Source organism: Lynx canadensis, chromosome C2 (assembly GCF_007474595.2).
Source record: "Lynx canadensis isolate LIC74 chromosome C2, mLynCan4.pri.v2, whole genome shotgun sequence".
NCBI classification, from domain to species: domain Eukaryota; kingdom Metazoa; phylum Chordata; class Mammalia; order Carnivora; family Felidae; genus Lynx; species Lynx canadensis.
This window is the reverse complement of record NC_044311.2, coordinates 131,581,567-131,603,851: the sequence shown is the minus strand read 5'-3', so window position 1 is coordinate 131,603,851 and position 22,285 is coordinate 131,581,567. Positions and strand designations below refer to the sequence as shown.

General features: G+C 36.1%; 1 pseudogene; it reads right to left on the bottom strand.

Annotated features, from left to right (window-relative positions):
* Window positions 1–453: 453 nt before the first annotated feature.
* Window positions 454–1,682, bottom strand: LOC116738299 (annotated as a pseudogene).
* Between the last annotated feature and the right edge of the window lie 20,603 nt (window positions 1,683–22,285).

Genomic DNA, 22,285 nt, shown 5'->3' with positions numbered 1-22,285 from the left:
TGGTTCTAAAATTGTATGCCTCTTACGTGAACATATGCTCAGTCTGCTTGATGATCACTTTCCTGATTCATTGTAGCCAAGTTAGTTCTTGCCCTCCTCTTTCCTCTTTTCTCCTAGAGCTCTCCATTCTTGGTTATAATATTAACATTAATCATATTTTACCACAAATTAGACCAGGAGTTAATCAAGGGTAAGGTGTTTTTTTATGTTTCTTCACATCGTCACTGTAATATACAATGGTGTCTAACACTCGTAGTGTTGAGTTTTCAATAAATACTGATTCAGTGGGTGAGACTTTGATGAAACAATGCTTTAGGGGCCAGAAGAGAGAGAATGTTTCTTTGTTTATTTTGCTTTTTCCCCAAATTAATACAGCCTTTCTTGCATCTTTAAAATATTACAAATAAGTCTGAAAAATCATCTGTCACCTTGCTGTTTCTGTAGCTGGACAACTTAGATCTTATTCATCAACCTGTGAACTGTTCCTTTTTCAGAAACACAGATACTATCCAAAAGCTTTCTGATATCCTTGATTTTAACTGTTGTGGCTTGCTGAATCAAAGCAGCTGAATGTGATACAAGTTCAATGTCATTTCCTTTAAGAATTAACCCCTCTTTCGGGGCTTGATATACAAAACAAGCAACACTTGGCCTCATCTGAACCCTGCATATGTATTTTTCACCCAAGAAATTTCAGATTTCAACAAGAGAACCATTCCCCTGGATAACAACGTTGATGGGGAAGTGAGCATACACATACCCCGTCTTGCAACAGAAGCCCCATATAACACCCTTGACCATGATCTGTACATGACTACAGATAGTGCACACGGTAGCCAGTTCTTTTCTATTTCCCCACCATTTGTCAACATGGAGCCTCTTCTTTTTCTTTCCAGGAAGACTGAGTTCTACATTGATGTGATTGAAGTCCCTTCCCAGGGTTCCTCTGGGGCACTTCACAATAACAGTGCATCCCTTCAGAATGATGTGGACATTTTCTGGAATGTCGACAGTCTGATTGCTGAGAATCGTCTTTATTCTTGTAGTAGATGTGGCAAAGAGAGAGCATCTTTCGTCATCATGTTCTTGTAGCCCATCTCTTTGTTTATTTATTTTTTTAACATCTACCTAAAGAGCATAAGTGCGAATTATCTCTATAGTAGGTCATTGAGAAACTATGTTAGATTTCCACTATTCTCTGGTCTTGAAACCCAAGCAACCAAGCACCAGATTTTTTCTTCTCTAGCATGTTTTCCTTTGGAGGAATTTAAAAGTCATCATATCCTCTACTGGACTGTTAGGAAATTAGAAGTATCATTTAAAAGGACAGAAGCATATCTAAGTCTTAACAGATAAGTGAGAACTAATTCTAAAGATTTCAAGAAATAGATATTGCCTGAAACCCATATTTTTTTTAGTTTATTTCAATAATTTTTTTGAAAAGAAACAAACTAGGAAATACTTATCACTGAGCATCCTTTTAATTGTTTAACTAACAATATTTTAAGAAATAAAGGGAAAGACATAACTTTGTAGGACAAAATAAACTTTAAAGGATTTTGGTCTAATCTTAAACAGCAAGAGTTCTGTATTTAGTTTAAAACTTACCTGTTGTGCATATGGAATAAACTAAACTTATTTGCAGTTGGATTTTCTCCTCTTTGAAAATATCTCACCTTCATTGAAGCAAAATTCAGAGTTCTCTTTAGTTCATGTTTTTTTAACTTTTCAAAACTAAAAGTACTGTTTCACCCCAATCGTGTGTTCCAGATATATTCAAAAGGTATAAAATCAATTATAATACTAATAGTACTCACAATCTAAACATGTGCTTAAGTTAAAGGAAGATCTTACAAGAATTTATTTGGAATTTGCATTCAAAGGCAAAATAAAGTTGAGGGTTAGGGATTTTTCTGATAGAAGTTTGTCTTTACATTGAAAATAGTCATTATTTTTGAGAAAGAATTTATGTTTTTTATCACAACTGGGGAAGGATGAAATAAAAAACCTTATTTTAAAATGTCTTCTTCAGGGCACCTGGGTGGCTCAGCTGGTTGGGCGTCCAGCATGGCTCAGGTCATGATTTCGTGGTTCGTGAGTTTGAGCCCTGCAGCAGGCTCTGTACTGACAGCCCAGAGCCTGGAGCCTGCTTCAGATTCTGTGTCTCCTTTCTCTGCCCCTGCCCCACTCACACTGCCTCTCAGAAGGAAGGAAGGAAGGAAGGAAGGAAGGAAGGAAGGAAGGAAGGAAGGAAGGAAGGAAGGAAAGAAAGAAAGAAAGAAAGAAAGAAAGAAAGAAAGAAAGATCTTCTCTAAGCCAAACAAAGTTATGCTTTGATTGGAGGATTCAATTATCTGAACTACTCAAATCAATATTTTCTAAATTTTTCAAAATGATTAACTGTTGTCATATAAAACTTTCCTCTAAATAGCTCAATCATTCTCCTAGTGAAAGTGGAGGACTTTGAGAGTATCTCTCTAGACCATCCCCAAGCTCTGTTGGACACTCACACCTCCTATAATATTCTTTATCAAGCAACTTTTACCATTGTGTATCAAGTTTTAAAGAGCAAAAATCTTGTTTTCTTACATAAAGGAGTAACAAACAGCAAAAATAATTAAACTAAAATAAATGTTACTAGAGTATGAAAAGTGTGCTACACAGGATGATCCATGTTTTATAGGGCTGAAACTTATTCTATTTGAGGGATATTTTTTATGAAAGAGAATATAAACTTACAAATATAAAATTAGACATGTATGTAAACATTTAGAATGAGAAAATAAATAAAACTGCAATTTTTTTTTAGATTTTTAAAAATTTTTTTAACATTTATTCATTTACGAGAGACAGAGAGAGACAGAGTATGAGCACGGAAGGGGCAGAGAGAGGGAGACACAGAATCTGAAACATGTTCCAGGCTCTGATCTGTCAGCACAGAGCCCAAAGTGGGGCTCGAACTCATGAACTGCGAGATCCTGACCTGAGCCGAAGTCGGACGCTCAGCTGTCTGAGCCACCGAGGTGCCTCAAACTGCAAAATTTTAAAAAGCTGAACACAAACTATGAGATCAGCTAATTCTAGTATTGAGACCAGTCTTTTCTCTAGTATAATTGAAATTATATTGAAATTATTATTGAAATTTTATTTCAGTATTGATCGTTAAGAAAACTTTTATCTTCACAACTTGTTATTGGTAATGCAATACAAATATTTAGGGTTGGTATCCAATTTTGAGAAACTTTTATCAAGTTTCTTTCCTAGAAACAAGATTTCAGAGGTTCCTGGGTGGCTCAGTCAGTCAAGCATCCAATTCCTGATCTCAGCTCCGGTCTTGATCTCAGGGTCATGAGTTTAAGCCCCATGTTGGGCTCTGCACTGGGTCTGAAGCCTATTTATAAATAAATAAATAAATAAATAAATAAATAAATAAATAAATAAATAAATAAATTCAGACATTTCAAATATGCAAATGTACATTGACCATCTCATAATGATGTCCAATCAGCAATGAATTTAAGTCTTTTTCCAGTGGGTTCATATGACTCATTGCTTTTTATTAATATGATTATCTGACAATTCTGTAGCTATTCACTCCCTTGTCCTAGAAAATATCTCCCTCTTTTACTAAGTTACTATTTTAGGTATGATCTCAACATGTTTTTTACAATTTACCTCTCATTGTCAAAATAATATTAGGTAATTTTATTTAATTTACTTAATTATTCCTCCCCCTTTTCCTTTTGTTTGCATATTTTATTATTTTTACATGAATTTTCTCTAACTTTTAAAAATAAATGTCTCAAGTATCTATAATTTCTCACTTGTTAGATCAAAGCATTCCAAAATGTATTTCCATATAATAGCTAAATCTCTCCCCCTTAGCCTTATCCTAAAAATGCTCTAGTGACTTCACTGAGTAGAACAAGACTCAAATCATAACTAATTGCAACTGAACTGTCTTTTGCTTCACAGTAAATATGCATTTATGGTATGGAAAAATGGAAAAGAAAACCAAATTGTGCTAGGTAAGCTCAAGGAAGGCATCACAAGGTACATGAATATGGATGCCAACTCTTAGAAAATAAGGCCACGTTCATGAGGTAGGGAAGACTGTGGGCAAGAATTTGTGCAAAAGTTCAAGCCTCACAGCACTAACCACAAACTCAAGGTTCTGCCCTGACATCACCATTTTTCTCTTCTGGTTAGTTACCCAGCATCCTTGTTTCCCAATTCCCACCTACTCATATACCGTAGCACTTGTGGTTATTGTAACTTAAGGACAATTAAGATAAGCCATGTGACATACAAATTTCTAGGTGAAAACAGAATAAAAGCACTTTAAGATTTTGGTAAAGACCCTGAAAAGAATGTATTTGAAACATATGAAACCATGAAGGACATGTTTGTTTTCAAGTCCATGGTACCAAAATGGAACCATGTTCTGGAGACTTAAAGGAGGCCACTTGTGGAAAATGAAAGCACACTTACTCAGTGGGCTTCATCAGCCTGAAAGGTGACAAACATTAAAGTCAAGAATTTCAAGAAAGCTTAAATGACATCATAGATGAGAGATCTGTATAAAAAAGAAATTGTATCTACTTCTAATAAGCTTCTAATGTCTACTCTTTGTGATAAATATCAAAGAAAGGATATGCCATCCTCTCCACATACATGATCTTATCAAAGTCAGATGCTCTGGACTTGGATGGGCTTTTGGGGAGACAATATGATTCTGATGTTCTTAGTTTCTCAAACATCTTTAAAGCCCCTTAGAAAAATAGATATTGACATCAAATTTCAAATATTAGGAACACATGCATAGTGCACATATCTTTTTTGATCAAGGTGATGGTTAATTTTATGTGTCAGCTTGACTGGGCGACACAATGCCCAGATATTTGGTCAAACATTATTCCGGGTATGTCTGTGGTAGTGTTTTGGGATTTGGAGACTAACATTTGAATCTGTAGGCTGAGTAGAGCAGATTACCCTTCCCAGTGGGCCTCCTCCAGTCTGTTGAAGGCCTGAATAGAACAAAAAGGCTGACCCTCCCATTAGAAAGAGGCAACTCCTCCTGCCTGATTAGTGGATCATTGGTCTTTTTCTACCTTCAAATTAACTGAAATATTGTCTCTTCTTGGGTCCTGAGTCTACCCCTCCTTTCTCCTGGTTCTCAGGCCTTCAGACTTGGACTGGAACTACATCAGAGGCTCTCCTGGGTCTCCAGCCTTCTGACTGAAGATCTTGGGACTTCTCAACACCAATTTTTGCATGAGCCAATTTCTTACAATAAAATGTTTCTCTCTTTCTCTGTAGATATATATAGATATATGGATAGGTAGATAGATTGATCGATCTAGAGAGAGAGATTTTTGTTCTGTTGATTCCTGTTTCACTGGAGAATCCTAACTAATACAACTTATATAAATATGCAGAATTTAATAAGGTATCTAAGAAAAAGATGTTTAAATTAATATTCACACATACTTAATCTAGTCTGTATGTTTGGCCAGAGATATGGCATAAGGGAACAAAGGCAAATCCAATCTATCAACATACAATCATGGAAGTTAAATTTGGCCTACTTTACAGATAAGGAAAATGATATACAGTGAGTTTAAACATTTTCCCAAAGATTTATAGCAGTCAGTGATAGAACCATAAGTAACACCTTTTCTGAATTCTAGGCTAGTGTTCTAGCCTTTATAGCAGGCTACTAATTTCACACTTGATTCTTTTTACATTTCAGTGGTTTAATATGTAAAATGATCTCTGACGCTAACTCATACTCACCACTTCATTTATGGTACACCAATCCTCTCTTTAGAGCGAGGGTGTTCTACTAAACAAGACAGGTCGTTGGGCTGGATGAGAAGCATGCTTATGTTTTGGGGGAGGTATGGCAGTGAAGGGCCAGGAGAGATGAGCAGAATGCCTCTGGCTCATGAGAGTCAGTCACAGAGAACACTTTGTTGTCCACTCTAAGATGGGAAGGGCATAAATATGAGCTGGTGCCAAGGTACTCAACTGCAAGGAGCGGGGAGGAGGTGAGATGCCAAAGCCTACAGAGAGGCATTATCCTGGTAGCCTCCTTAAATCACCCCATTTCCAGAGAGGGCTCTGGTGACCTGAACATGCCATAAACAAAGTGGACACTGCCACTACTAAGAAGCACAAAAATTTGTTTCAAGACACTTTCCCTGAATATTCTTGTATGAGGCCCTCACTGTCCATCAACGAACTGCTTTTGGTAAATTTTACCGCTGCGTTATTCAATTTTTACATCCTTGGAAGTCTCACTCAATATTTAATGATACACTGGCTTGGCAAAATAAAAGAAACTGTAGATTATTCCTGCAAAACACATCTGCTTGCTACAGAAAAAAAGTGTGGAAAGAAAAGTAAGACATTGATTCAAATTTCCCTATATAGTTTTTAAAGCCAGTTGAAAAAAAAATCCTATCAAAGAATACTTTCTAATTTCTAAGAAAGCAAATAAAACAGTCATTTGGTAAGTGTATTTATCACAACTAGCTATACATTTTAAGTCAAATCTATAATAAAAGATTTATTTATATAACTGATATGTTCAGTATATTGTCCCTATTCTATGAATTCGAGCAAGATTTTGAAAGTTTAAATTATCATAGATGTTTACAGTTATATGTTTTGCTGTGATTAATTTTACCTTGGGTCCTGGTCAGAAACGCACCTACCACCCGTTATAATTGTTCCTGTGGGAAAAATCAATCTTCTTGACAATGAAATAAGTCATGACAATTTCCATGAACATCCTCTAGTGAAAAACGAGGGGAGCTTGTTATGTGCCTCTACCACATAGAAAGGACCAGAGGGAGCAATATCCTAGTGTTTACTTTGGATAAATCATTCAGATTTTATGAGTCCTTGCATAGATCCATTCCCTGTGTCAGAACCAGCCATGTGTCCCTAAGGGGGTTTCACAGCCCTGCAGGTGCTGCCTGTCCATAGGCAGGAAGGTCAATATACGAGACTACTTATATGAAGCATTTGACATACTCTATGGTCAGTAAGCTGTGAATCCTAGGATATATTCAAGAGCTAGTTATTAATGATCCTAACTTTAGACTCACTTCTGATGCCTCTCTCTCTCTCTCTCTCTCTCTCTCTCTGGGGATGAATGAGGGATAAATCTAGGTGGGTACACAAATGGAATCAAACGCTTAATCTGGATGGTGGTGAGATATCCAAAAAGAGAAGCAATTTTGTTAGAAATATTCAGATAATGAAGAATAAACTATATTATATACACAAAAGTTATTTTTCCAGAAGGATCTGTGGTTTACAAGGTGTTGTAACATCTGGATATTTATTTTCTAACTCCTCTCTGTCATAAAGCCAAAAAACCTAAATAAATACATCAAGACTTAACAAATAAGGCTCTACTCAAGACTTTCCTTCCCACATGATGCTAACTTCCATTCTTACCCATCGCACCAACCACTTAATGCAACCAGTCTATCAGTTCCTTATCTGGAGTCTTGGACATCTAACAGTGGATATTGATTGGTAAGTGAAATGAAAAATTTTGTAAAAGATGTGGAGTTTCATGAGGTCTGTGAAAATGATTTTGAAGGACTGATTTTAGTATATGCACAGAAACTGACAACGAAAATTTGGCTGGTTTACTCTAGCTAATAATCGGGGGAAAAATTGACTCGAAAGAAAATGACTAAGCATCAAAAGGTTAAGACAGGATTAGGGGAAAAGAGGATTTAGGAAACTTCTATTTTTTTTTCTGAAAATATTATCAAATAGCTTTTTTCTATGCAGACACTTGTTTCCAGTTTCCTTATCTGTACATGGAGAGGAGGCTTCCTTATCAAATGAAGTAAGAATAAAAATTTACTTCCTATCCTACATAGAGGTTCACTCAACCAGTGATCTGTAACATAAAACAAGGTGGAGGGGGACCTGGGTGGCTCAGTCAGTTAAACATCTGACATTTGATTTTGGCTTGGTCGTGGTCTCACAGTTTGTGAGTTCGAGCCCCGCATTGGGCTCTGTGCTGACAGCGACGAGCCTGCTTGGGACTGTCATTCTCTCCCTCTCTCTCTCTCTCTGCCCTTCTCCTACTCTCTTTCTCTCAAAATAAATAAACAAACTAAAAAAAAATGTAGAGAGAAGATATCAGAATATTAAGGGAAAGGTTGAGTGAACAAGAGATAGGTAGTTTGAAAACCATATTTAGTATGATATATATTTGAAATTTTGCATAGCAAACAAAAAATATTTTGTATTATCAGAATAGTACGTAATAGAAACCACAGAAAATAAAGCTTATGAAATCTTCATAAGTGGAAATATGCATATAATACTGTGATTTTAAGAAGGTTTATCATAATTAAAGAGAAGGAAAATTTGAGAATTTTTTTCTAAGATACATATGTAAACAGGCAAAAATATTTTAAAGTTGAGAGAAAAAAAGTAAAATGTATTTGGTCATTTGAGGTTGGACCAAGCTATTCACTCCTGTCGTTTCCTCTAATAAAATGATAAATAAGCTGATTCAAAGGTGGTGGATCTATTTTGACCTTCTCTCCCCTCCTACCTGGATACAGACCTAGCCTCCAAAATTGACTCCTTTATTTGATGAACAAGGATGGCCAGGGAAAGGCAAACACACACATAACCTCTTTGCAAGCTCAATCTATGTTTCTATGTTCCTATGAAGAAACCCTAGTGTTTAAGGCAAGTCGTGTATTTACATTGGTCTTAACTATATTTATAAAAGCAAAGCAAAGTTCCCCCCCTTCATCCTATAACTCATTCTGAGTTCTGGGACGTTCATATAAAGGTCAGCTGTCATAATTGTTCATTTATATGGGAAAGTATTTTAACATTTTTATTGAATTCTTAGGATTCCTGATACAGGGATATATAATTTCTTTTTCTTTTCCTTTTTTTTTTTTTTTTTTTTTTTCTAAATGCTATAGACAGGCTAGGAAACAGTACAGGATTTAAGCAACAGAACTAAGCTAGACCAGACTTTAGAGATCATCCAGTTTGTTCATTTTTATAAATACAGAAACTAAGGCTCAGGAAACGAGAGTCCCAAGCTCATGCTAACACAGCAATGCTGCAAAGTAAAAGCAAAGACTGTAGGATTTACAACCCTAGGCATCTGCACTTAAATCATTACTCCACCATTGAGAAGTGTGAGATGCTGGGCATATCATCCCATCCCAAAGGAAGATATTTTAATGTGACTAAAGTTAAGTCATTTATCCATCTATAAGATTAGAGCAATAATACCTAGTTTTCAGGATTATTGATAGAAATGTAGATAATATTTAAAACTGTTTTGGAAATGTTAACTGCTATTTTTACTTACTAGACAAAATTCTAAAAATATTGAATCTCAGCCTTTTGCTCCAAGAGTATGATGTCAGTATGAGCTTTAAAAGTCTGATTCATATTTTTCAAGTCCTTTTAGTAAAAACCTATTTCTTGATAATGTCCTCCAACAATGTCATAATTAGGCCAAGATCATTGTTTGACATAGAATGGGTCTTAACAGTACAGTCAGAATGCTCCAGGACAAATTATGCAAATAATTCAGGAAATGCGGTATGCTATGGCTCTAAACTAAAGAGAAGCAGTTTATGAACATCCAAAAGGTTTTGAAAAATCCTGCAGGAAAAACAAAATCTGCATATACTAGCTTAACCAGTTTCTTTGCACACTCAAAAAGTAATATCTACTAGTATCTCCACAAACTCGTGTTACCTGGACAAACTCCTTCCCAAAAATAACTTACAAAAGTGGTGCTGAAGGCACAAGTTAACTAAAATAATATGGATAACTGCAAAATAATGGCTTTAATTCCTTCTAAGTGTTGAGTATGTAAAATATCAAGTCAATTGACTTATTTCTACTTTGAATATTTCACAACAGGGCTCGGGGGTAGGAGCCTAGGGGGAGTCTGCCTGTGGGTTCTGAGTTATACCCTGGGGTTGTACAACGTTATTAGTGTGCTAAATGACACTAAATTGCTTACATCAAAATGGTTCTATTTATTATGTGAATCTCAACCTCAATATATTATCTTTGCAAATTTCGCAAATGCATAAAAACTTCAAAGTATTAAAAGCTAAGTAGTTCAAGTGTTGTGTGAGAAATCTACAAAGTTTCACAGATTTAAAACGTGTATTATCACAAATATCAAATCATTATGTTGTACACCTGAAAGTAATATAACGCTATGTTGATTAGACTTCAATTTTAATTACCAAATCAAAGGGCAAGTTTTCTAAATGGTCCCTAAAAAGACTGTATTTTATTTTATAAAAATAAAAATCAATATTTCTTTTAAGCCCTTAAATTGCAGAAGCTTTACAATAAAGTCAACACTAGAGGGGAAAAAAGGTATTTTCTACAGGTAGCTAATATTTTACAGGCAGATTACAAACCATCACAAAACACATATTGACAGAGATTGACTGTGGCAGCCGTAACTTAATCTCAGCAGTCGTGATCTCAAACCTCTTGAGTCTCACTTCATGGTTTATGATATAGTTACATCACAATCCCTCAATAGAATTACAGCTTTGTCACTAATCTCTCCCTATCAGTTATCCTGTAAGGAAGGAAGCTGCGAGGCACCACTAGAAAGAGGCAATGGCATGAATGATTGCATTCAGTCTCTTTCCACAACAATATCTGTAAGTCTGGGAGTGATAAATGGCACCCAAGTTATAAACGAGCAACAAGGTCAGTAGCACCAAGCAGCCAAGAGTTCAAAGAAAAGTCACAATTCTGACGGGTTCAAGAAAAGGCCACATACTGCCGGCGTGCAGATAAATCCTCAGAGATGCCTTACTGCAATTACAAAACAGAATTAGAAAAGCCTGTTATGGAGGAACTAAGATTTTTGTCCAGTAATTGAACGAAGACTTTTATTAGCATAAAAGTCATTGTTTTTATGGAAAAAATGATGGATTGAATAACATTCCATGACCAGTCAAGAATCTTGGTGGAAAATCTCTTCAAATCGTTCAATAATTCTTTGACACTGAAATATATGTAACTGAACAGCACTAATTTTCTTCTTGGTCTCTTCTCCTTAATCTCTTAAAGATATCTATAGAGTCCAGAAGAGACATGGCCTCTCTAGAATTGTTTTAGGCTGTGTCTACATCTCTTTGTACACATCCTTAGATGAAGGTGATTTTTCCTTATAAATTATAATATGCAAATCTTCTAACAATATCACAAATAAAAACTACTCACAGAATGTTTTAATGTAAAGTCACCTGAGAAATCTTGTTTGACCCTTTATGTAATAGAGACCCAGAAATGTTGAGGGTCTTTCCCAAGGTCACGTCACTGGTAACTGGCAGATTAGGGTTAAAATCATTGAGTTCCTGGGGGTACTTGGGTGGCTCAGTCAGTTAAGCATCGGGCTCTTGATCTCAGCTCAGGTCTTGTTCTCAGGGTTGTTTGTCCCTGCATTGGCCCCTCATTGGGCTCCGTGCTGGGCATGAAGCCCACTTAAAAAAAAAATCATTGAGTTCCTGATGTCCACTTCTATATTCTTTCTACTTAATAAAAGTTCCAATAGCTCAAATAGTTACTGTAGTGTCGAGGTCTCTCATTGGACGTGCTATAGTCCTCAAACTTTTATGCTCTGGGGATTTGTAATAGATTTCAATAATCTTTGCTATATGTCATTTATTTGTTCATAAGGATCAAGACAAATTATACCATATCTGAAAATTTGTTAGCCCGCTGTGATGCAAGGCTGAAAAAGAATACAAGAAGAGACAGTCTCTAAAATCTCTACTACTCCTCAGAGAAAGAGGCCTTAAAATGAATAGTCTTGAAGATATTGAAAGAGCTTCTCTCCATTTTCACTCCATTTCCTCATGAGAAGACTCACCATACTTCTGTGATGGTCATGGAGATTTCCCTTCTTATTTTGAACAGCCATGCTTAAATTAGGATATTTTAATGTTTTTATAAATAGAACAAAAATAAAGGATAAGGAAAAATTTTGCATCCTTCCTATCTCTCATGAGTGATTAACATCAGGATTATGATTTTCACAATGCCTTTCCCTGAAGCAACAGAATATGGAATGTTAAAAAGCCACTCATTGCATCAAGCAATGGAAAGTTAAGGCCCATTTTGTATATGTGTACTTTTAAGATTCAAGATGATTTTACAAAATTTTAATAAGACACTACCAATGAAAAAATATATACTGTATTTTCAACAGTGGATAAAACTAAATTAGGGCTAATCAAAGGACATGGAAGTTCTTATTATTCAAATTAGGGGACAACCCAAGAATGACTTACTTATCTTTAAAGGCTATTTTTATATGCAGTTATTTTGTGCATGTCTAATGTTCTGGAAATACTTCAAAGTGAGTATTAAATTTTTCTCATGAAGCTTTGAAGATTTATTTTCTTCATTGTGTCCCATAACTGCCTCTACAACACTTTCCAACTCACTGTGAGAGCACCTCTCTGCCTGGTGTGTGATCAGGCCCAAAGAATTTCTGCAAACTTGCTGAGTCACACCTCTCCTGAATATGTATAATAATGGTTTTGCTTCAAAAGTATCTCTTTTCTTGCTATGCTAAACTTGAAAAACATAAGATGAGTATTTCAATCAAGTACATAATTAACAAGTCTAGAACATGAAAGTGAAAAAAATTTAATGGATAATGAAAAACTTGGGCAATCAATACCCACACAGCTTCAAATACATGTGACAATTATGAACAGTTGTGTTTGGATGGGACAGTAAGATCAATAGAAAATGCAACCGCTGATGTGTTCTGTGTCCTCTAGATTCTACAAAAATTACAGTCCAAGGCAAATCCTTCTACAACCACTTCAAAGAATCTCTGAATTCTTTCTTTGTGCTGGAATGTTCTAATTATTATGGCTAGAAAAACCAAGTTGCAGGATAATTAATCACCTCCTCCATCAGGATCAGACTAAAATAAAACAGACCTCAAGTGCCCCAGGACTTCTCTTGGCACCTTTTCTTTAATTTGAGTAGGTTCCTTCATGAATATGCAAAATACAGAATTAACCATAATTTCTTTAGTCCAAGAAATAAATTGCTCCTGCTAATTTATCATGCAAGCAATGCTGTGTGTACTGCTTTGCTCCTCTTTGGCTGTGGGAGTCCAGAGAAGCTGTCCCCCCCTCCTCACTCAGTGCCACAGTAAACGCTTCCTTTAGTCCTTGCTAAGCTAGAAAAATCTACGCTCCTTTTTCAAGGGTGGGGGACATCACAAACAGAGACATACCGGACAAAGCACTTTTCAATTTCATTAAGACTGGTATTGTAATGAGCACATTAAAGCATAAACATTGTTGGCAATCGTCTGGAGCCAAGAGACTTTTTTTTAAACCTGTGGTGGATTTTATTGTTGTTTTAATGGTTTTTACCATAATGAAATTTAATGCATTACCAGGAAAAAGCCATGCCCTGTGGTAGGGCGCTGCTTATATTTCGAAACACGTTAGTGTGAAACTACAGTGAGATCTAATAATAGAAATGAACTTACCTAAAGATGTATTGATTTTTATATTAGGTCATGTTGAGAATTTACAAAGAACATCTAGTCCATGAGAAAACAAATCCTCTTGAGAATAGCATTGATTGCAAGAAGGGTAATATTAGAAAAATGGAAATCCTCTCCTCCTGAAATGGTGTGCATTCATATAATGGATTAAGTGCACTAGGTAGTTTAAGAAAGGTCATCTTTCAGATAAATTTGATAAATTTCAGTAGATTTAATCACCCTCTGAGATTTGATCAAAGCAACAATGGGCTGAATAATAATATCCCTCTCACCCATATAATTTGTTTATTCAAAACACCTCACCCACATAATTTGCTTATTTATTCTAACTTCTGAAATTATAAATATTATTTCTATTATCATGACCTATTCAGTAAAATTCCGCACAAAATAAATGTCTATCATTTAAATACACACTTCAATCATTGGATGGTTTCAAAGAAGGTAAGATTGGCTCTTAGGCAAAAATGCCCAAAAAGAGAAGGAACAGACCGTTAAGGCAATATTCGATTCTATCTTTTACAAAAGCAGAGATCCTCCCTAGGACCTAAGAGACTAGACAGGGAGGGTTACTTTCTTATGCCCACATTATTAGAAAGTTGGAACCAGGATTTAACTGTTTATACCTATATATTTAAAAAACATTTTGCTAACAGTGTTCTTCAGAACAGCATACATCTGCATTTTTGTCATTCTAGTTTATGTTGTGTATCCACATAGTCGATTATGTTCTTAATGTATTTTGTTTTGAAGTATTAGGTTACAGTTTTCATTTCTTTGTGGGCATGCCTCTGGACCGTTTTCCTAATCTGTAGGGATGTTCTGCTGTTCCTTACTCTCCTTTTTCCAATATTAAATTGGTATGAGACTCAACTCGCTTTTTCTGTTGCTCAATTTTAAGTAAAAAACCCTTTCAGGTCCTTTTTGAAAGAAGGGATGAACCAAGTTCATGGCTCTAGAGCTCCCTCTTTTGTTGTTTTCACAAAGTGATGAAAACAACATGGAGTCCTACCTTCTGAGAATGGTTTCCTTTGCTTTCCTTTCGTAATTTTACCTAGACAAGGAAGGCGAACTACAGCTGATGGATGAAATGTGGACCTCTGGCCTGTTTGTTGTACTGCTTTCTAGCTAAGAATGTTTTTCACATTTTCAAAATATTGTTTAGAAAAATAGAAAAGAAAAAGAGGAAGGAAGAAAGGAAGGGAGGTAGATGATCCAACAGAGACTACATATGGCCCACAATAAAGCTTGGAAATTTACTATCTGGCCCTTTTTTTCCCACCTTCTGAGTCCTGGATGAACATTTTCCTTTGGAACTTGTTGTCAATGTTCTGAGTTTGGATTCTATTACCAGAATTTTCTCCTGGTTCAAGACTGACTTGGCAAAAAGCTTCCATCTTTTAGTATCAAGAATTCTTGGGGGTGCCCGGGTGATTCAGTTGGTTAAACGACCAATTTTTGATTTCGGCTCAGGTCATGATGTCATGGTTTATGAGACTGAGCCCTGCCTCAGGCTCTGGGCTGACAGGGTAAAGCCTGCTTGGGTTTCTCTCTTTCCCTCTCTCTCTACCCCTCCCCCACTCCTGTATTTTTTTTTCCTCTCTCTCTCTCTCAAAATAAATAAATAAACTTAAAAAAAAAAAAAAAAGAATACCTGGGGTCCAGACCTTACAGTGGTCCCCATCCACCAACCAGTACATGAGATTCTGAGAAACCCCTCTAGTTTTGCTGTTTTCAGATTGCCTCACTTTTTGGTTGGTTTTCTGTCCCTGTATCTGTGGAAAGATTCAGAGAGAGCTGAAGGTTAGGGCAGTGCTTCCCTCTTTCCAAAATCTCAAGTTAAAAATTTTTTTAACTGAATGATGAAGAGGATCTGGAAAGATTAAGAATATTCTGCATTCTCTTTATGAAGTGGAATGATTTTTTTTCAAAAAATTTTTTAATGTTTATTCATTTTTGAGAGACAGATATAGACAGAGCATGAGCAGGGGAAGGGCAGAGAGAGAGGGAGACACAGAATCTAAAGCAGGATCCAGGCTCTGAGCTGTGAGCACAGAGCCTGATGTGGGGCTTGAACCCATGGACCGTGAGATCATGACCTGAGCTGAAGTCGGATGCTCAACCAACTGAGCCACCCAGGCACCCCATGGAATGTGATTTTTTTAGAGGACCAAGTATGTGTCTAGTAAATGTTTATTAGTTTGGTTATTGTTTCTTTCTTACTTACCTTTAATAAAATATTCAACTATTTTTATATGTTAATAAAACTGATCAAATAATTACATTTCAATTTATATACCAGTCTACAATAAAATCATATTCTGCTCAGAGATAGCATAGTATTTCTACTGGATTAATTCTATGTCTCATCTAACAATGAATTCTACAGTCTCAGGGAGTTTAAGCTACTTTACTCTTTGTGTCAGATTTCCTTCCCAAAGATGAAGGATGGAAGCATAGTATGAACCATCATAATTAAATCTATTCTATGGGCATGATGGAGTCTGGTGGAGTCAATTATTATATTGGACCCATCTACAGGTAACTATACAGAATTCTGCACAAAGTATAAATAGTAGCTCTGAGGAGACCCTGGAGAGCTAGCGAGAGCAGCAAGAAATTGGGGGGCATTTGACTCTTTTATGAAAGAAAGGAGCTATACCAGGTAAAATCCTTGTTTACTAGTTTTTCACTGAGGATGTCCAGGCAACAGCTGCGGGAGGGGGTGAAGGATGCTGACACTCAAGCCAAGGCTCACATCTACTGACTGAGAAGTCAGAGAATGACGTTTGGCTGCTAAGTGGCTAAACACTGAAAGCAGAAAAATCAAAGCCGAAGACCACAGCAGGGGAGGCCTCAAAACTGCCCATAGACTTCACCGAAAATCTTGGCTGATGCCTGGGTATAGCCCCGTGGGGGGAGATGGGGAACTGCTGGTTTGCAACCTCAGAGAGTTCCACGGGTGAAATTTGAAACTGGCGGCGAGATGGAGGGCAGAGAGAGACCCAAGAGAGTGACAGCAACTCCAGATTGGAAACTGGCAGGTTTAAAAACAGCAAGGGAACTTACGAGGCTTCTCTCTTGGGTGGCTGCAAGATGAGTTGGTGTTGGCACCATGCGCCCGGATCTTGAATTTACGTAGAAGCTGTAACGGGAATCAGTCACTTATATCTTCCAGAAGATCTCAACACATTACCCTCTCAAGGCTGTGTCCTTGAGGGGGCTCCCAGTGTGAGAAGAGTAAGCGAAACCCACATTCCAAGGCCAGTGGAGGGGTAAGGAGCCTCCCATTGCCAGGGTCCAACTCTCAGGTCAACCAGCGTTCATGTCCCCTCCATGGCCTCCTCCAACAGGAACTTCAAGGTTTTGCATCAAATGCAACAGCAAGGAAAGGCCAAAAGAACAAAGCAGTTTCAGTAGCTGTTCATTTCAGGGAAGACAGAGTTTAGAGTTTAAACCCAGGCAAATTAACTAACTACCGGCTACAACAAAAATCACCACTCTTCAAGGTTATAAAATCCAGAGTCTCTCAGGGGAAAAAAGCAGACAATAGACCAACCCCTCACCTGAATAATCCAGATGTTGGGATAGCAGAAAAGCATTTTAAACACCTATTATAAATATGCACAAGGACTTAAGGAAAAAATACAGACACAGTCAATGAATGCAGGAAATATATAGCAGAGAAAGGGAAAATCTAAAAAAAAAAAAAAAAAAGAATAAAATGGAGTATCTAGGATCAAAAAGTAAAATATTTTAAATGAGAAAGGACCTAGATGAATTTAACAAGCAATTGTAAATGACATAAAAATTATTATAATTATATAATACATTAAATTATAAAATTAATAAATTTGGTATATAAAATAATTAGTATAAATATATAATTAGTATAAATCACAATTGTTAAGTTGTAAATTATTAATCATAACAATATATTTATAACATTGTTATAATTACATTATTATTAATATACTCACATGTGCTAAAATAGAAACATTAATGATGAAAATTGCCAACTACTATCAAAGTTTGTTGCTAAACACCAGGTCCTGGCGTGAATGTTACCTAGAACTCTCTCTTTTTCATATCAACTGTGGATGAGGCCATGTTAATAAGTGTTCACAAGTCAGATAAAAGCTGCAAGTTCAGACATTCTCTTTTATGTCATCGTTTTTCTGCCAAGCCTTATACAATTTGAATTTTATGTAAAATAAAAACAATCTGTTTTTAGATTCAATCACAAACAAATCTCGCTACTCTATTAATATTATTAAGACCAAAGAATCAGATTTTAATCACCATAATATTCAAGACATTTCTCATGATTGTAATTTGCGTTCTAGGTTACATTAAAAAGAATCTCCTTTTGTATTCAGTCATGAACAAATCTCATGCTTTTATCAACATTATTAAAACCAAAGAATTGGGTTTTAATCCCCAGAACATCCAAGAAATTCCTCATTCCTCATAACTTATTTTTTTAAGAAATAAAAGAAAACAAATCATACAAAGACATGAAATTTATGCATCCTACAATCTATACACTACTCCTCAAGTGAAAATAAACTGCATTGTTATTGAGCACATTCCATGTATCAGGCATAATAGGAAAGCAATTTATGTGTATCATTATTTAATGTATCTGTGTACTCTGTGCGAAGCACTGTGCTGGATACTACAGAAAAAAAGGAGACAGAAAGCTATTGGCTATTCAGAAAGAGAAAACATTTTCCCCTTATCCCTATCTGGCTTACATCATTTTCTTCAGAATCTCCATTATAGTGCTATTCCTACATCACAGTATTTCTCAGGTTTATTTAGTTTTGAGAGAGAGAAAGAGAGAGAGTGGGGAAGGTGTAGAGAGAGGAGGAGACAGAATCAAAGCAGGTTCCACGCTGTCAGCACAAAGCCGGATGTGGGGCCTGAACCCACCAACTGTGAGATCATGACCTGAGCTGAAGTCAGATGCTCAGCCTACTGAGCCATCCATATGTCTGTCCCTCAGGATGTACTTTAATTGTGTACCTGCCTTGCTCTGAGAGGCCAAGACTGAGCCATCACCTCTCTTTGCCTCTCAGAACCTGGGAAGTCCTTGAGTAGTCCATTATACAGTAAATGTTTCATTAAAGGAGGAATAAATAAATGAGTGGTAACTTTAAAATTACTTTTTATTGGGGCGCCTGGGTGGCTCAGTTGGTTAGGTGTCTGACTTCAGCTCAGGTTATGATGTCATGGTTCGTGGGTTTGAGAGCCCCCGTGTTGGGCTCTGGGCTGACAGTTCAGAGCCTGCAGCCTGCTTCAGATTCTGTCTCCTGCTCTCACTGCCCCTCCCCACTTGTGTTTTGTCTCTCTGTCTCTAAAATAAATAAACATAAAAAAAGTTTTTTAATTACTTTTTATTGTAAACCCTGATTTAACAAAAGAGGACCACCATAACCATAGAAATTACAAGGTTATAGAGGTCGGGACCCAAAAATATCAATCCTTTTATTTTCTCAACCTGAATCCAACAATCCTCTCTTAAAGCATGTTAAATATCTAAATTATTTTAAATATAAATTCTGCAAAGGGTAATCTATAATATATTTTGGTATTATATGCCAAGTCATTAAGTATTTGGATTAGTACTTAATCTAAATTCTACTCAGAAAAGTTCTGATCTTTACTCCATAATAGAAATAGGAAGCTATCATGTGATGAAAGTCTTTTTCTTATAAGGGTTCCATGTCTTCCTTAGAATTTAAAATAATAACAAAGTTTTTGCATTTTTCCTACTTTTTCTTTTTCTTTTTTTTTTTTTGAAAAATATAGACTATTTTAGAGCAGTTTATAGCAAAATTGGGCAGACGGTAGAGAGGTTCCTCATATGCTCCCTACCCCACATACACACAGCTTCCCCCACTATCAAAATCCTGCACCAGAATGGTACATTTGTTAGAACTGATGAGCACACATTGACACATTGTCACCCAAAGTCCACAGTTTACATTAGGATTCACTCTTCGTGTGATACATTCCATAGGTTTTGACAAACATATCACATGTATCTACAAATATCATTTCATACAGAATAGTTTCACTGCCCTAAAAATCCTCTGTGTTCCCCCATTCATCCTTCCCTCCCGCAAACCTTTGGCAACCACCAACCTTTTTGTTTTTTATAGAGAGATTTTATTTTTTTTTAGAGAAGTTTCAGGTTCCAAAATTGAGTGGAAGGTACAGAGATGTCTCCTATATCCCTTGTCGCCATGCACTCACTTTTTCTCTTTAATCATTTCCATTACAAAGAGAGGTGAGAGCAGAACCAGCAGCCAAATGTCATTCTAAATCACATGGTTTTCCCTTTATTTTATAGCAAATCACTTCCTTAACATAGTTCTCACTGTAACAGGCTGGGTGGGTGGTGAGGGGAGATATCTGGAATTTGGGATAAACAAATCCTTTTAAATTATAATGTTGTACCCTGGGGTGTCTTTCTTAAACTTTGTCCTCTGAGATAACACACTGTAAAAAAACAAATTAAAATGGGGGGTTTTATCTTAATTAGGCATACTCCATGCATCATTAAGTAATGCTGTTTTTTCAAGATGCTTATATTTAGAAGATTGGATACTATCTGTAGTTCTACTGTTTCCTTCTGGAAAAAAAAAAAAAAAAAACTACCAAAGATAGGAGACTTCACAGGTTGAAATATGTAATGAAAGATTACAGCCCAGTGACCATTCTCAATGTGAAAATGAAGGTGGAAATTTCAAAAAATACTGTTATTTAATGATTCATGTGGCTTTTCCATTTCTAATTGAAACTATCAAGTGATGGTGTCGGTTTTATGGAAACTAATTTCTGGCTTATTAGTGAAATGATTCAGTAATTCAGTTTTCATCCTAGATAGTAAGGTTTCACATATCCACACACCCTTCACTCAGAGATCTGACCTTGAAATAACAGAATCACAGTGATTCCAGGAGACTGAATAGGCAAGGACAGCCACTTCCCCCTACACCCCCACCAACCCTGGCAGAAAAAACCTTACTTCTCATCTTCTTTACAAAACAGTCCCTAAAACTTATAAGATAATAATTTATACCTCCTTTAACTTGAAGCTAGTGAGGTTGGTTAGGTGATTGAAACAATGACTCTTGATAAGATAATAATATGCTTGTCTGCTGGTAAAATGTCAAAGGACATTTACTAAAACAGTGAGGATCACAATTTTTTGATTCAAAAAACACAGCCAAGTAAAGTCCACTTTAGCCTTTGCTTAAGTTAACTATCTACATTGTTCACAGATGCAGTCAGACATTGTGTCCTTTATTGATGAAAAACAGGAAGTTCAAGTAATTTCACAGGAGAAATCTATACTGGAAGAGGTTCAGGGTATGCTTGTATGACAGAACAGATTTAGGTAACCACCTCATGTTTTCTATATCTGAAAAAAGGACAATAACTGATTTTAATGATTAGCATAAAAAATAGAAGTTACATTGTTTTATAGGATATAGAGAGGGAGTTTTAAAACATCAAGGGGAGAAAGGTTATCCACTAAGGAAATCTAAATGATGCTAATATTTACAGGGTCAGCCAGGGAATACTAACAGTTTTTAGAGCTAGAATGTGTGCCCTTATTTATCAAGTCCTCTCCTGAAATTTTAATTATCAATTACATCTCATTTCTCCAATGAATGAAGTTATTTTGAGTAAAGATCAATTCCAAAGTGAATAAAAATATAAACCCCAAATTGAATAAAAATGAACTCCTATAGCACAGTGACCTAAACTTTTAAAAAGTTAAGAATTCTTTAAAACAAAATTTTAAATCACTTGTCCCAACTTTGAACCTGTTAAAATACTATGCTAAAACACTCTTTTCCTGCATTGTCTATCAAATTATTGTACATGTCATTATTTACTGGATAATGTGAAAGGTGTCAAATAAAATTCTTAACACTAAAATTAAGTTGCAGTACAGCAGGGCCATCCCAAATATAATCTTTATCTCTGAGACCTGCATCAACAACAGAATACAACCTTTTTTAGCTGCGTCTACTCCTTTTTACCCTATCCCACCACCCCGCATCCATTATACCCCATTTCTGCCTCACCTATCATCTAGATGCATTCACTTACAAATGTACTTCCTTGACTTTCACTTCTGAAATCAAACACTACTGCATGTTTAAACAGTTTCCATAAACTCTCTCTTCTCATCCTGGCTCACCCCTGAATATGCCATTTTCTCCATAAAAATTTCATAATTAGAAAAGCCACTGTAATCCAGGTAATCTAGGGCTCTATTCTATCCCTACACATGGAGTCGATACAGACTTGGAGGGGAAACAGTTAAAAGGCATTGATCTTGTGATTCTTCAAACCATAAGCATATACTTCTCACCACACTCACAACATGGGTATTTGATGATGATGATGTTGATGATGATGATGATGATAGTGATGTGAGCTGACCAGGAAAGAAAGGAGACACTTCTCCTCTACATGTCACTACATCCCAATGACAGATTAAGCTGTTCTTAATTTAGAGCTGTACAGAGTCCAAGAATGGGACTAAAAGTAGCAAATGCAACCTGAAACAGATTCATAGCTATAACGTACCATGCATTTTCCTGGAATTCCCAAAAATATCCTGAAATAATGACTAAATCCCTGTTCTTCTTGTATATTTTATAAGTACAGACT